Consider the following 14,959-nt stretch of genomic DNA (forward strand, 5'->3'; position numbering starts at 1 on the left):
TTCTCATGGTCTGAGAGTCCTCCATGTTCATTTTGGCAGACTGCCATGTGCGTTTTACAAAGGAATCGCTTTCGCCTGGCCACTATCATACAGGCCTGATTGGTGGATTGCTGCAGAGATGGTTGTCCTTCTGGAAGGTTCTCCTCTTTCCACAGAGGAATGCTGCAGCTCTGATAGAGTAACTATCGAGTTCTGGGTCACCTCCCTGACTAGGGCCCTTCTCCCCTGATCGCTCAGTTAAGACGGCCGGCCAGCTCTAGGAAGAGTACTGGTGGTTCCAAACTTCTCAATTTACAGATGATGGAGGCCTTTGGAGAAGACTTATAGTAGAGCAATGCACATTCAATTCATGGGCAACAGCTGTGGTGAACATTCCAGAAGTCAGCATACCTATTGGACTCTTCCTTAACACTTGTGTTGTGTAATAAAACTACACATTTTGTAATGGCCTTATCTTATGGCTGGACAAATAAATTTGGATTTAGATTTCTATTATCGCTTCTAACGATCATGAAATTATAATAATAAAAAAAGAATAATTAATCGGCCGAGCAACGTGCATTCAAATTCCGGACCTTGTAACAGTACAACATGTTACGAGTGAATGAGTGAAAAAAGAGCACGTCTACTAGATGTTTGGGATCTCACCACGGTTGCTACTTTTTATTTGACACAGCGCCAGTATGCCTAATCAATAATCACTAAACTCGGTAAAAAAAAGTATCAGCATAGGACTTCTGCGCTCACGTAACCGCGGACAGAGTCTCATTATTGGCCAATAAAACAAAATCCACTGATAAATGCAGAATATCAGGGACATTTACATAAATGTAAGTATAATGTTGTCACTGTGAGCAGAAAGAACATGTGTTTGAGGAAAATGTGTCCAGGACCGCTCATTCATCCCGACACACTCACCCGCACTGTCTTGAACTAAACAATGTTGAGACGGCCCCTTGAAACAGCTACTAAACTATGAAGCTAAAGCTAGCAAGAACAATCCATACACACACAAAACATCTCATCTGCCTGTGTTGTTGTGAATGACATCATCAATGTAACATCAATGTACAAACAGACAGCAGTTGCAATTTGAGAAGCGCTCGCATTTTTTTACAGCCTCAAATTGTCTCCTTACTCATTGTCAAGCTGAGAACAACAGCACAGCACACTTCCTCTCTTCACAGTAATTGCGCAGTGCACCACATCCGGTCTGACTGCGCTAACAAAATAAAGGTTTCAAAAAAGTACCTTGTACAAGCATAATGTACTTAAAGCACCTTTTGATATATATTTACACAATTATTATGCTTTCTGACTGCGCTAACAAAATAAAGGTTTCAAAAAAGTACCTTGCACAAGCATAATGTACCGGTACTTAAAGCACCTTTTGATATACATTTACACAATTATTATGCTTTGATCTAAAATACTGGTCAAAATTGTCCAAAGATTTATTGCACCTATAAATGTGAGACATTTTGCATTTAATTTACAAATATTGTATTACATTTTATTTGATGCAAAAAGCAGATAATAATTGGGATTATTATTTTGCCATAATCATCCAGCCCTTGCTTTTGTACTGACCAATCCTGTCGAATCAACATCTTGATATGCCACAGATGTGAGGTGGATGGATTTATCTTGGCAAAGGAGAAGTGCTCACTGATATGAATATAGACAGACCGGTCAACAATATCTAAAGGAAATAGGCTATTTGTGTCCATAGAAACAGCTTTAGATCTTTGAGTTTAGCTCATGAAAAATGTGAATAAAAAACAAAAGTGTTTAACCTGTGAGAAAATTAATATTTTTTTTCTGTGATACGGAACAATATACTCTAGGACAAACACCTGAATATTACAAAACACTCAAGAGTAACCATGCAGTTATGTTCAATAGCCACACGTATGATAGTTTCAGGTAAAAGCTGCCTCTTGGCTTATTAATATGCTTCAGATTCAGAGTTTAAACGCACATTGAGCTAAACTACACGGAAGTTGGAGCATTGAAATGAGTGAAAGTTTGTTAATGCCGGGCGGCGATGTGGTCGGCATCGTCATGGAAGTCTCTGTGCATCGGCAATGGCCTCTGGCCTGGAGGGAGCGATGCATTATTGCTACAGCAGGCTATGGCGCTCTATTCTGCTTATAAAGCGCTCTAAAAAACTTCCAAACACTTCCATCAAGGTTTTATATACATGCCGTAAGTACAGTAAATATGTAATGTAATAACAGGCTCAATTAAAATAACTCGGGATGTAAATCTCTTTTTGATGGACACTTCAATTCAGATCACGATACATGGGTTACGATGCGTTTCAAAAACGATTTATGTACAACACAGAATGATTCGATGCAATTTGATTTAATGTATGAACGATTCGATACGATTCGATTTAGTGTATGAATGATTTAATAATATTCGATACGGTGTATGAACGATTCGATTCTATGGTTAACATTTGTTGATGGACACATTATTTTCTCCACTACAAAATAACTTAAGCATTATTTCCTGTGCATACACTCCTGCTCATGTTAGAGGATAAATAGTTAGGACTTTGGCACCAAGTCCAAGCTAAGTCTTTGATTATGAACTGATGAAAACTACTTGGATGAGAGGCCAAACGTTTAAGACAACTAATTAGTTGAATGCCATGAGAATAACAATAACCTGATAAATGAGAACATCCAGAGGCAAATTCATCTTCAAATATAAAAAAAGCACATTCTATAAATGTGACATGCTTAGAGTATTTTCAAATTTTTAAAACAAAAAGATGTTAAAGTAAAAAGGCAAACATGTCACATGTCAAATATATTTATTTTCCTCGAGTCAAGTCAGGTCAGTGTCGTCACAAACGCCTACGGGTTCTAGCCAATGGCTCGACTGAGAGGCGGGGCTTTCGGGACAAAGATGGTAAGTGACGTGTGTTGTGGAGTTGAGCGGTTGTTTGAATGGTGCCGGAAAAAAGAGCAAGACACAGAGATTGAGCCATTTGTCTTGCTTCATTTCACAAAATGCAACGTTCTTATACAAACTGGGAATCTGTCAAAGCGGCCATTACTTGGGATGTTACAATATTGACGAATCTATCCATCCATTTTCTACCCTTTGTCTTTGTGGGTAAATATTTAGCGGGCAGCTGTGACTCTCGCGTTGTTTCATAGATAAACTGTTTACTAATTGCTAGTCTCCCGCGACACCCGGTCAATGTATCAACGTCTATTCTCGTCTTTAGTTACGTAAGTAAAGTAACAAGCTCATGCTTGTCGTTTTAAAGACAAAAACCGTCCACTGATTTGTAGTTTGGCGCGATGACTGGTTTATAAGTCTACACTCGATTACCCTAAAGATTCCCAACTGAACCTTATCGATTGAGGGGGCAGTCACCGGCACAGCCGAACCGGCCACTTCTCCAAACGGATATCCGGTCGCATCGGTTTATCGTTAACAACCCTATTAATTAACTATATATAATATTTACATATTTTGATCATTTTAAGCATGCGGCAACGCATTCATTTAAAAAACGCATCACTAAGTTTGCTTTTTCCTTCGACAACATCACTGATTCCTACTCATTACAGAGCCAGCAAACATAATGAAACATCACTTACTATACAATGTCTGCTAGGATGCCGACTGTTAGGATTTTGCTATATTCCCAGTTAGTAATCCTCGCAAAAAAAAAAAGGGGGGGGGGGGGGTAGAACCAAGCGTCTTTTGTCTTTTTGTGTCTCTTGCCACATCCGGGTCTAAATTGGATGCCAAAGTCGGCAAGTGTCAGATTATGTCCTCATTCTTCTACTATCCAGTTGAGAGGCATTATTTATGATCTACAACAGGGGTGTCAAACGTACACCGGATCCGGCCCGCAAGCACGTTTATTCCGCCCGCGGGCCGCTAGATGAGTTTGTTAAGTATAAAAATGAGCTACAATTTTTCCATGAAAGAAACTGTTATTCTAAGTAAATCCACTGGGTGTCGCAATAGCAATTCTGTAGGAAAGCGAAACGTTTTAGGCGGAGCAAAGCAAGTATGCTAAGTAAGAGGTAAACATTAGGCGCGGCTGTGGATCCTCACCCTTGACGCAAATGAAACGTAAAACCTGACGAATTACGTCCACTGCTTTGAACACATAGTGCTTTGGCACCCTCATTGCCTCAAAATGTCTCTGTCAAAAAGAGAAAAGTGGATGCAGAGTGTAACTCAAACCACTTGAATAGGGTCCGTGTACGTTGCTGGCCGCGGCCATCCATTGTTTTTGTTTGGATTAAAAAAATTATTTAACATAAAACTCAATATACCCCGATTTTTGGTTTGATAATTAAAAACAAAAAACAGAAAACGTATCGTTATCCATTATCTGTTATTTCAATTAACTAGTGTGTTTGAAAATCGAAAATGGGTGGCTGGGATTGCACATGCGCAGTGTCTCTCTTTTCAGGTCCTTGTCTGTGAGTGACCGGGAACAACAACAGAAGAAGAAGAAGAAGACAAAGAACAGTCAAAACTATTTTCTTGCAGTCAAAAGTTCCATTCCATTTTTTAATGTCCAGAGACATGGAAAGTGACAAATTTTATTGGTTCTCTGTAGAGCAGGCAAACGTTGCTTTTCTTTTGTTGTTGTTGTTGTTCCGGGTCACTCACAGACGAAGATACGGAAAAGAGACACTGCTCATGTGCAATCTGCCATAGCCCCAAACATTAAACGGGGAATCAGTAATTTCAAAAATACACTGTGTATCGTATTGGCGGCTCCAGTTTTGATGGTAAAGATTTAAAAAAATTATCCGCAGATATCCGGCGGGTTGGGTTGAAAAGTTTAATGAGCCGCATACGAACTATGGGCCGTAATTTGCCTATGTCTGCCTTATCGAGTCAGTGCCAAGATGTTGTCTGCTTCCAGTAAAAGTTTGGCTTCTTGGCCCCAAGCCTTAGAGTCATCGTTGGTTTCAGACAGTTTGCTTATCCCATTAGCCCCTGGTGGTGGTGGTGGACTCTGAGGGGCAGCTGCGGTTTGAGGGCTGAGATAGTGTGCACATAAAAAGCACTCAAAGTCAGCAGGTATGTGAGGAATGCCTCTTCATCCAAACAACGCCCGACACACCACACAGCTATGTCAGAGCAGTTAAGTGAGGCCCACTGGACTGCGCCACTGGCCGCCTCGCTACATTCTAAGCACAAAGTGAATATTTGACTTATTAAGATAACTGTAACATTCAAAACATAAAAACAAACAACACTTAAATGTTTTCAAACTATCCAATATAGTGTGTGTCTGAAAAAAGCACTAATCTCTTTAAATTAGGAGTGTGGTAATATATTGATATGGTAAACAACAGCGATGTATATTTTTCTGATTATCAATTCGCTCTAACCACATATAGGTTGTTGGCTGCTATAAAACGGGTTTACTTTAACCTTTGGTATGTGTGCATTGTTATATTAATAACGACGTGGAACGACGATACTCCTACCATTGCTTGTTTAATCAGCTATCTTGGATCACACATACACCAGGCCTTGCAATACCTACAGAAAACAACACTACGGCAAACTCAAATGTGTTTTACATGTCATTCAGTGGGTTCTCCTCGTGCAACAGTAGCTGGAAAATGGACGGAAGTCACAAAATAAGAACAAACAGACAAAAGAGCTACAAAAGCAAAGTCGGGGAATGAAGTTAAAATTAAAGATACACCAGCATTGCTCAGGTCAAGTGTGAACTGACTTTTGGTATTTTAGTAATAGGAATAACAAACGCGTGTTAAAATGTGGATGGGACACAGCTGGATAAGGACTTTGCAGTGTGTGAGAAGTGCCTCATGAAAATAAGATACACCATGGACATGCACAGCCACATTGTTGTGACATCGCCACCCTAAACTGGGAAAAAGAAATGCAGATTTTTCTATTCAAAGGCTGAATGTTTATTTTTGTTAAAGGCTGATTGGCGACACCAAATGGGCTCTAGTGTGTGAATGTGACTGTGAATGGTTGTCTGTCTGTCTGTCTGTGTTGGCCCTGCGATGAGGTAGCGACTTGACCAGGGTGTACGCTGCCTTCCGCTCGAGTGCAGCTGGAATATGCTCCAGGGCCCCACGACCCTGAGAGGGACAAGCGATAGAAAATGGATGGATGTTTGTACTTCATATAATTGATCTGCTTCAGAGATATGAGATGGCATGTTTTCTGAACAAGTTTAAAATAGTGTCAGACAACAACAACAAAAAATCCTGTCTAGAGTTTTGTTGCACTAAAACAGTACACACTGTTTGTAGTGTGGTTAAATTATGCTGCAAAATATAAACTATGAATTTAAATGTTTTTCTGTGTTTTTGTTTCACCTCTATCGCAGCATTACCATCTCAAGATATCGTTACTGTGAGCTGTGTATCTCAGATACAGTATATAGTAGTATCCTGAGGTAAAGGGTATGGCTAAAATTACCAGCCACACTTGTGTAATCATTTTTCAAGAGGTTTCTGGGAATAAGCATCCTTATGTTAGTTTGGCACATGCAGCATGACTGCTACTTTTGTCATGATGATGACTGTGCAATGTATTAACAGATTAAACACATCCTGAATTGAAGCGGTCAGGAATGTTGTTAGAAGTGGAACTCTAATATCTTAACCTTATGAGGAACATAACATAGAACTTCTAAAATGTAATACCCTTAGGTCTGAAATCACACATAATTATGCTTCTAAAGTCACACCAAACTTCAAACGTGGTGCGAGAATTCAGGGTAGCACGTTAAACCTCTGTTCAGTAAATCAAAGGATTATTGCACAAATTGCACGTTTTCCTTTTTCTTTGGCATTTTTGCCATGCTTCTTCCAAAAGATAGAGTCTGAGGTGCATAAATTCATCGGAATAATTGAGTAGATTTTAGGATTAACTGCTTGGTTTTTGTTCTTTTTTCTTGTCTTATTGTGGCTTTTTTGACACACTTATTCAATTAAGTGAAAATGAATGCATCTTATGATACATGTCTCTCTCTCTCTGTGTGTGTGTGTGTGTGTGTGTGTGTGTGTGTGCACGCGGTTTGCGCTTATTATTGTGCCTTTTTTACGGCATTGCAAATTGACAGCTTTAAAAAGTACTTGACTTGATTTAGACAAAGTTTAGCTCGCTGACTGTGGCTAAAATGATAGTTAGTTATTTTTCACACAACTTCGTTCACACTTCTTAGCTAGCTAGCAAAGTACAAGCTAACACTCTTACCGAGGCTGAGACCGTGTCCTCCCTCCAGACGTCAGACATCATGCCTTCGGTTTAAATAATCACGTATCACAGATGTACTGCTATAAAAACAAGGTCCACTTTGCAAAATGAGCAAGGTATTCATGATTTTAACAAGAATAGTAGGAAATGTTCTCACACTTTACATGTTATCAGTAGCGATGTTTTTGCGACTAGCGGCGCGGACCCGCCTCTTCCCGGAAAAACACGAGTAATGATGTCACAACTATCGTCGACAAATATAATTGTGTGGCTCATCTGTGACATATCCAATGGCAACATTAAGCTTTCGTCATCAACTGTTTTATTGTTTTTTGTCTTCAAATATAGGTGGGTTGCAATCACGTGACCAAGAGGGAAATCCGGGCACTTCCAGGTTTCAGGCGATGGTTTAAACCCCATGAGGCTACCGTTTATTTACCTGAATCAATGTAGATTTGGGCTTATTTTGAAAGGTTTACTGGCAAATATAAAAGCGATCACAAAAAAATATTTCAAATTGGATGGAGTGGACTTTTAAGAAAAATATATATTTTTAAGATTTAAACCATTTATCACCACCTGCTACCTCACGTCACTTGACACTAATGGTATTTAGAGAAGAAACGATTGGAGGCACATCATGTATTTACATCGGAGGGGTCCACAAATTAAGCATTAATCCATGAAAGACAAAGTTGGACTTATTTGTGCATTGGTAAGTAACGCCTTTGATTGACATAACAAGTGCCGTGCTGCTGTGATTGTAACACTAAATGAGAAAAAGGATAAGTTTGTTTGCAGTTGATTTCCTGCTACAAATATTAGTTTTTATGATGTGATGTGAAGTTCATATTTTTTCTCCATTATTTAGCTATAGATGTCCCTGTTGTTCAGCATGAATCCTTGCTAGCAATATCAAGATTCAGTATATGCTGTTGAGACTCTGAGATATTTATTAATATGGTTTATAAATACTATTAAGGATATTTTCTTGATGCTATCAAATAACACCAAAGACGCTATAATGTGGTTATCTGTGTCAAATAAAGCAGGATTTCCCAACCTTTTTTTCACCAGGGACCAGTTTAATGGATGCATTATTTTACCGGACCGGCTTTCCACATGTAGCAGATAAAAACAGCAAGAAAAATTAGCATGAAAAATCAACTCACTAGAACGCTGAAGTAGTGAGAGCCCTGGGTGTGTTTCTTTGCGAAAAGATGGTGCCCGGCACGTTAATGGCATATACTATACACCAGTGTTTCTTAACACAGTGTTGAGCTGCGAGCGCCCCCTAGAATGTAAAATATGTGTTTTTCAGCTGTGGTCCATATAGGCAGCAGCAGTACAGCAGTTGTAATACACTTTTCCACCACTTGTGGCAGTAATGACAATATAAAACAAACAGAAGTCTGGTGCTAATGTCATAAAGACATTTCATAAGCGCAAAAATTATGACTAAAGTGGTGAAGCTGTATTTTCATTTGCACTTTAATTTTATTGACAGTTTAGTTAAGAAACATATTTATTATTAATTTAGTTTATTTATTTTAGCACAACATAATACATATTGTATGTAAATGTATTGTTTATTTGGTTAGTACTTCTTTTTTAAATCAGCCTGACCTAAACCTGAGGTTTATTTGCTAAATTAATAATGTAATCTTTGTGATTAACACATGCTTTTATATAATTTGACAAGGTAGTAAACTGTAAGTAGGTTAGACATAATTATTGAATATTATCAAAATCAAGAGTAACATTACTAATTCAGTGTTAATATTGGAGTGGTCCCCGTGCTCCTCTGTAGTGGAAAGGTTGGGTCCCGAGGTCAAAAAGGTTAAGAGCCCCTGCTATATACAATGACCCTGCAGGGCACTGCAGATGATAATTAGCCTTTGGCTACAATATGGCACATTAACATTTTATATGTCCATTAATGTACATTGTCCCCTGTACTGTAACAAAGAAGTTGCAAGATACATCTATTAACAAGCTTATTGGTGTATTTAGTGGGACAGGCAAAAGTTAAGTTGGAGAAAATGCGGTAATTTATAAATTAATTAATGCTTCTGTGCGGCCCAGTAGCAAATTCGTCACAGACCGGTACCGGTCCCTGGACCACTGGAATAAAGTACTTCGCTTTCCTGCACAACAACAACAAAACAACAACTAAGTTTTTAATTTCTGTTTCTGAAAGAAAATACGGTGGATTTGGACCAACAATCACAATATTTATTACTACGACTTAACATGACTGTTTATTTGCACAACCAGGTCTTCGTAGTATTTAGGCAGTGCAACCACAAAAGAACAAAAAACTAATGCGATCTATTGTGTTTTCTTTACATTTAGTTCTTCTATCAAACACTGATAATATGGTAGAGAATAAACTCAATTGCATCACAGAAATTTTCTCAAACAAATCAAATGTTCAAACAAATATTTTACAAAGTGATCACTGCAGACACAAGCGGTCCGTTTGTATTCCACAAAATGTAGAAAGTGATATTTTTAAGAGCAATTTCCTTCAACGCACTTTTGTTTTTTCCTGACTTTGATACCTTTATGAGTCACTTCTTTCTCTATGAAAGCTATTTCCTATCTCTTTATTTGAACGATTCTAACACCCAAGAACAAAAGAGCAATATGGCATTTTCTGCTCAAACTTTACACTCACTTTCACTTGTTTTAATGCTACGCTCAAGCTGCTTGACCATCGAGTGAATTAAGCCGCGAAGAAGAAAAACGGATGTGACGTCATATGCAACCCTCCTAAAGCAGAGCTCACCTTATTCTTCCCTTCATATGACTCTTAAGATTGATTATGTTACAATTGTATTCTTATTAAAGATATTAACAATTAAGGCTGCAAAAATTAATCAAATTGATTACAAACAAAAAATTGGTTTATATTCTGTTGCTTCAATTAATCGTTTACGGTTCCTACAGGTATCAGCAAATCTAATTTAATGCTTTTTAAAGCCCTTTTTAATGCCACTTAAAAAAAAAGAAAACCCATGTCCAACCTCATATGGTTATTATATATAGTCAAATCCTTACAATTGTTTGAATTGTAAGCATTTGGCAATTAAAATGTTGAATAGTTAAAAGGTTTACATTAACTTTTACTGTCTACTGAATTAGAACTGGCTCGCAAAACTGTTTAATCTGTGAAATTATTTTTATTCATTAATTTTTCTGTACTAGCCTCTGGTGTTCGACCTCGTGCACGGCCGTAAACAACAGCCTATTAAAAGGTTCCGCCTGTCAATCATCACACTGTACCTTCAATCAAAGGTATTTAAGAGAACTGCAATTAAACCCTCTAAATAACACCAAATTCTGAATTAGTTGATAAAAAATATTATACCCAGAAGTAATTTTTAAATGTTATCTATTTAAAATATGCTGTACAATTGCATGTCCTCTGAAAGTATGACTTAAAATAGCCACAAACTGAAGGATATGTTTTTAAATCAGGGTACAATTTAAAATAATAGTTAAAAGGTTTTATGGAATAATAAATGAACATCATACTAGGAATGCTAATGATGCATGTGTTTGGAAATGGGTGATTGATAGAGTTCAACAATTTAAAAAAATACATGTTATAGAATGTTGTTTGGAAAAATACCAATCAGCCCTTTAGATGCATTAAAAATTAGCTGAGTCAATTGTGTGAATGTGAGTGTGAATGTTGTCTGTCTATCTGTGTTGGCCCTGCGATGAGGTGGCGACTAACCAGGGTGTACTCCGCCTTCCGCCCGATTGTAGCTGAGATAGGCTCCAGCGCCCCCCAAAAGGGAATAAGCGGTAGAAAATGGATGGATGGATGGAATTTAACATTTTGAATAGATTGTATTTTACACCTTCACAGTTGTTTGAAAGGGTACAGTCGAGGGCAAGTAATGTATAAAGTGTCAGACAGCTATACAAACTCTAATTCATTCCCTGTAGGAATATCAGAAAATAAGTGGTCTGTTGTGAGAATTGCCTTAGTTGTCCATCCTAGGCCACTGTAAGTCACGTGAGGTGCCTGCGTCACAAAATTTGCTAATGTTAGCTAAGTTAGTTCATGTGTGCTGAACTGCAGACTGAAATAAAGGAGTCGTGTATGAAACAAACTCAGCTCCCTTTAAACATGACATGATGTCACAGTTAAGGACTACACGCCAACAGTGACCAAAGAATGGCAAAGTTTAGGCCCATGAGCTGTATGATTTTGCCTTGCAGCGCAGTGGCCAGCAACGGAGGCCGCATTTTTCTCGTTTTCGGACATTACAAGACCTCTTATATCCAGTTTTAAAACCAAAACTGAAGAAAAGAAACACACAGACAGATACAGTATAGCAATTTATCAATGACGGCAAAGTTTCTAAATTCATATTCCTTTATCGTTTGATTGACGTATTGAGTCCTACAATTGTATTAAATGTTTTAATACTTCTGGACATTGCATTTAATGATTTTTAATACCATTTTAGGCCTTAATTTTCGCAAAATCGATTAAATAACGTTTAATGCTTTTAATACCCCGTGGAAACCCTGAGTTTATTGATAATAATAATAATAATAATAATGGATTAGATTTATATTGCGCTTTTCTATCAACTAGATACTCAAAGGGCTCACAAAGAAGTGAGAACACATCGTTCATTCACTCCACATTCACACTACGGTGGTGGTAAGCTACATTTGTAGCCACAGCTGCCCTGGGGTAGACTGACTGAAGCGTGGATGCCAATTTGCGCCTACGGCCCCTCCGAACACCACCTATCATTCATTCACTAGTGTGAGTGGCACTGGGGGCAAGGGTGAATTGTCTTGCCCAAGGACACAACGGCAACGGCAAGAGGCGGGGAGCGATCCTGGAACCCTCAAGTTTCTGGCACGGCCGCTCTCCTGGCACGGCTGCTCTACCCAGCACGCCCCGCCGTTAAGTAACAAATTCAAATTGTTAAAATCTAGATCGCATGGAGTGCCTGGAACTTTGAATTTACATAGCTTCTGCACGGACGCTGCAATACAGCGCACACGAGACTGTGGCGGCGCCATTAGCTGTGTGACAGCTAAGAGTGGAGATTTTTTTTAAATTAATGCACTCGTGCTAAAGGTGCCATTTTAATGTTGATGATGTATTTATTAGAAAGAAAAATAAAGTTTTGGGCAAGCACAAAATAGTTGTTTCTTTCAACAATTTTCGCGAAAATATGCATGGCAAAACAGTATTTTTATCCAATTACTCAATTAATCTATCATACTAATCAATTGATTACTCGATTACTAAAATAATTGATAGCTGCAGCCCTACTGACAGTGTGTTTTTTAAAGGCAAGATCGCGATTGTTATTTTTTCCGATTCTAAATGGATTCATAGTTTTTAAGAATCGATTTAAAAACACAACAAAAAAAAAACACATTGATTCTTAAATATATATTTACGAATATACATATATATGTACTGTATGTGCGTGTATATATGTCAAATACTTTCTTCGCGACATCGACATTGTACAGGATACACTTCTCCTTGATGAACCCCCAGACATACAGTAGAGACAACAGTTGTGGTCAAAAGTTTACATACACTTGTAAAGAACATAATGTCATGGCTGTCTTGAGTTTCCAATAATTTATAATATTTGTATTTTTTTGTGATAGAGTGATTAGAGCTTATACTTGTTTGTCACAAAAAACATTCATGAAGTTTGGTTCTTTTATGAATTGATTATGGGTCTACTGATAATGTGACCAAATCTGCTGGGGCTAATGTATACTTAAGCAATGTTAATATTTGGTTACATGTCCCTTGGCAAGTTTCACTGCAATAAGGTGCTTTTGGTAGCCATCCACAAGCTTCTGGCAAGCTTCTGGTTAAATTTTTGACCACTCCTCTTGACAAAATTGGTGCAGTTCAGCTACATTTGCTAGTTTTCTGACATTGACTTGTTTCTTCAGCATTGTCCACATGTTCTCAATGGGGTTTAAGTCAGGACTTTGGGAAGGCCATTATAAAACCTTAATTCTCCTTCAAACAAATTGCTGGGTATTGTGGCCAAACAGCTAAATTTTTGTTTCATCTGACCACAGAACATTCCTCCAGAAGGTCTTATCTTTGTCCATGTGATCAGCAGCAAACTTTAGACGAGCCTTAAGGTGTCGCTTCTGGAGCAAGGGCTTCCTTCTTGCATGGTAGCCTCTCAGTCCATGGCGATGCAAAACACGCTTGAGTGTGGACATTGACACCTGTGTTCCAGCAGCTTCCAATTCATTGCAGACCTGCTTTTTGGTGGTTCTCGGTTGACTCTTGATCATCCTGACCAATTTTCTCTCAGCAGCAGGTGATAGCTTGCGTTTTCTTCCTGATCGTGGCAGTGACCGAACTGTGCCATGCACTTTATACTTACGAACAACTGTCTGCACAGTTGCTCTTAAGCTGCTTTGAAATGGCTCTAAGTGACTTTCCTGACTTGTTCAAGTCAATGATTCCTTTTTTCAGATCTGTGCTGAGTTCCTTTGACTTTCCCCATTGTCGCGTTTGTAACCGAGTCTAATGACTGCATCACATGAGCCCTATTTAAATGGGCTCAGAGAAGTCAACAGGTGTCGTCAATCATAATCACTCACATGAAGTCAAGAGGCCATGCCATGAAGCTAATCTGATTTGATTGTAACTTTTCTATATATGTATACTTTTGACCCAGCAGATTTGGTCACAATTTCGGTAGACCCATAATAAATTCATAAAAGACCCAAACTTCATGATTGTTTTTTGTGACAAACAAGTATGTGCTCCAATCACAACAAAATAAACGTACAAATTATTGGAAACTCAAGACAGCCATGACATTATGTCCTTCACAAGTGTATGTAAACTTTTGACCACTACTGTAAATATATACTAGGGCTGTCAAATGATTCATTTTTTTTAATCAGATTATTCACACGCTAACCCTGTGATTAATCATGATTAATCGCAGGTTATTATTTGCTTGCATAAATAAAATGTTCTAAAGAAAATACCCCAATGTTTGGGTACAAATGCAATTTAGTATTAAGACTGTCATACAGGAACATTCTTTAAATGTTTTACTGAACTGCAAGTCATTGATTTGCTCAAAATTGGTGAAAATAAGTATAGTAAAAATTAAGTGCACATTTTGAAAGTTTTTGCAGTTTGCAATATACTTGCAAACAAAGTACAGTTATTAATAAATAATGTAGTAAACACACTCATAAACAACTTAACATAGTGCACCATGTACTCTTCTTTAGTTTAAACAGTTGTTGAAACTACCTTTTTCTGATGACAATGCTGATCTCTTTTTTTGGTACAATGCGACCCCAGCTCGTTGTGATTACTTACAGATAGATGTCCAACACTATCCAGGAAGCAAAATCAATTCAGATTTAGTATGTAGTTGCAAGTTGATGCTCTTGTTTGTGTAGCACAGTTGGTTTATACTTGCTGTAATTGTGCCTCTTGAAGGTATTGTTCGACAGATTAGCTGTGGTGATATGAATAACATCTTCTTGCAGGACTTGGTCTTCAGATGTGTTAGATCTCCTGCATGCGGTGGCTGTCCATTTAGCAAAAGCTTAACTGTGCTACTTTTGTTGACAACATTGAATAAGTCAACTTTGCCAGCGTAGCGTTCTCCTCTGCTTCTTGTCGATGTAGCTAACATTTATGCCAGCATGTAGCTGAGCTATC

The 14,959-nt window shown here is 38.1% G+C and overlaps 1 protein-coding gene across 2 annotated transcripts in view; it reads right to left on the minus strand.

The window, feature by feature from the left end:
• The window catches only part of akt1 (v-akt murine thymoma viral oncogene homolog 1), a 99,320-nt gene that overhangs the window by 53,043 nt on the left and 31,318 nt on the right, over positions 1 to 14,959 (minus strand). The window contains exon 1 of one of the 2 annotated variants that reach the window (XM_061968706.2): positions 7,243 to 7,458. The exons of the other annotated variant lie outside the window; for it this stretch is intronic. The gene's annotated coding sequence lies outside the window, so the exon portion shown is untranslated. Of the gene's footprint in view, positions 1 to 7,242; positions 7,459 to 14,959 lie in introns of those variants that run through there. 2 annotated transcript variants of the gene reach the window in all.

The sequence above is a fragment of the Nerophis lumbriciformis genome, linkage group LG08 (genome assembly GCF_033978685.3).
Source record: "Nerophis lumbriciformis linkage group LG08, RoL_Nlum_v2.1, whole genome shotgun sequence".
In the NCBI taxonomy this organism is placed as follows: Eukaryota; Metazoa; Chordata; class Actinopteri; order Syngnathiformes; family Syngnathidae; genus Nerophis; species Nerophis lumbriciformis.